This window comes from Sesamum indicum, linkage group LG2 (genome assembly GCF_000512975.1).
Source record: "Sesamum indicum cultivar Zhongzhi No. 13 linkage group LG2, S_indicum_v1.0, whole genome shotgun sequence".
NCBI lineage: Eukaryota > Viridiplantae > Streptophyta > Magnoliopsida > Lamiales > Pedaliaceae > Sesamum > Sesamum indicum.
The window spans coordinates 16,404,189-16,406,647 of record NC_026146.1 but is presented as its reverse complement, the minus strand read 5'-3'; positions in this window follow the sequence as shown (position 1 = coordinate 16,406,647).

The following is a 2,459-nucleotide window of genomic DNA, read 5'->3' as shown; positions in this document are numbered from 1 at the left end:
GAATTTAGCCGGACATATTAATGGAAGAACACACTATAAAGTGGAATTCCATTAATTCCGGTAGTAAAATAAAATAAAAGAGAAGAGATGAACAGAGAATTCTATAGAGTTCTAAGATAAAAACTGAACGTCTTCTAATGAAGAGATCCCCCCTATTTATAATAAAAGTTCCCTACGAATCTAGACGTAGTGGGGGGATAGATATGTGATAATCTCTAAAAAGATAAAAAGATTACAAAAGATAAGCTTAAAAGAATCCTTTCTAAATCTAAACACTTGATTCCTTTATCTCTTAGGAGAATCGTTCGTGCTTATCCTTATCCCGAGTTGACTACTCCATTAAGCGTGGGCACGCTTTGTCAATTCTGCAGAAACGTCCTTGTAATCTTCCTTTTTGCTGAATATGCAATAAAATCACATAATTAGGAATATTTTGGCTTAAAAAAGGAAGATTAAATTGCTATAAAATCATTATAATTGCAGAGTTATCAAAGTTCCTTTCTAAGGATTGAGTAATTAATAAAGTATTTCTCTTTAATAAAGAACCAAATTAACTAACAAAAAATGGGAACAGTGATTTACATTTCTTTGTTCTATATAATTGTGTAGATTATTTCGTCAAATTAGAAATCATAATTAATCTGGTCTAGAGATTGCAATATCAGAATTTCTACTAAACTCAGTAGTGTGTAGGCAAAATCAGCAGGACCCCTTTACTCTGGAGATTTTAATTTAGGCAAAATTACAAAAATGGTCCTGTGTATGTATAGAGGTAGAAAAATTAGTTATGTAAGTATTAGACTAATAATTTTAGTTCTATAAAATTTAATTTAGTAGCAATTTGATTCTTCCAGCCAAAAATTATGAGATTTTAGTTGGACAAATTGGAGTTTAGGGTTCCGGCAACCAACTGGAATTCACTTACACAGTCAACATCCCACGTGGATGCTCGTGGAGTGGTGGAGGAAAGAAATGTGTAAATCAATTGAGGAAAATTTGGGGTGTTTAACAATTTTTCTCCATAAATGTCTTTTTCATCGATTTGCCAACCACTGTTCTTAGCCATGCAACCGGACCTCTACCAAAAGTTTCGCCATCCTCTAACGATCGTAACGCACCATCTCTCATCTTCTTTCATCGACTCTTCGGCCCCATCTCACCAATGCCATTTTCACATTGCCGTTGCGATTTTTCAAACTTTTCATCATTAATTCTCCATCGTTCAATGTCCTCTCAACCCCAGACCTCCCCCATTGAAAAGCCCATTATCCGATGATCATTTCCCACCAATTAATTTCAACTTTCAAGTATTTGGCATCCTTTGTTTGTCTGCAACTCCTCACAACTTCTTCTTGTCACAAACTTCCGCTATGGACTCAGCTCCCCACCACATCCACACCCCACACCAAGTCGGCAACCATGTAAAATGCCATGCACTTAAGTTGAAACCAGTTGGTAATCGGAACTTTAAATCCTAATTTGTCCAGCTAATTTTTGGGTAATTTTGGTCGAAAGGACCAAAATTGCTACTAAATTAAAACTTACAGAATCAAAATTACCTGTACAATACTTACAGGACTAATTTTGGCTCCCCTATACGTACAAGACCAATTTTGTAATTTTACCTTTAATTTATGTGGTATTTTTCTCTAGTGACATTAGTTTGGACTAAGTATTATGCCATCCCCAATAGCTATAGAACTAAAATTATGTTTTTTTCCTCATATTTCTCATGCCACCTTAGCAAAAGTGGCAAAAAAAAAAAATCCAAATTAACTCAGTCATATGCAAAGTATATGATAGCTTCCAGCCAATGTAGCTTTTTCCCAACAAGATCAGACTAAATATACTACTTTTTTTTTAACTACAGTCCTTAATTGTAATTTTTAGATTAGATTGAACTGAAAGTGCTACCCTAATGGAGCAAAATTGTATTTTTTTTCCTTTGTATATATACCACTATGGATCCCTCTATAACGTGCAGACCTAATGCCTATTTCCATGCAAAATTTCTCCGGTTTTGACCACGTACATTCTAATGCTTTGATTTTGAAATTAAGAGAAAAAATTATAATATTTACACATAATAACAAGGGATGGCACTGTATTAATTAATTAACTAACTCTAGCTAGCTATATATTACAGTTAGTTGGACTCGGTGTTAATATATAATTTCATGCATTATTAGTTCTTGAATGAGTTCAACTATCATGGAAGTGAGTTTCAAGGGCCACCATTAATTATTAATTAATGTTATATATGTAGGTTAATATGTGTGTGGTCCGCTAGCTATACAAGAACTCAATGTAAACCCAAATAATTAATACACAATTTATTGACCTAATTTGGCTTCCAGTAATTTAATGTCAACCTCACAGACATTTTAGCTCACAAGATTACAGACTACTTACATTAGGCAATGAGATCAACGTTACGTCTTTTGACATGTCCAAAGGAA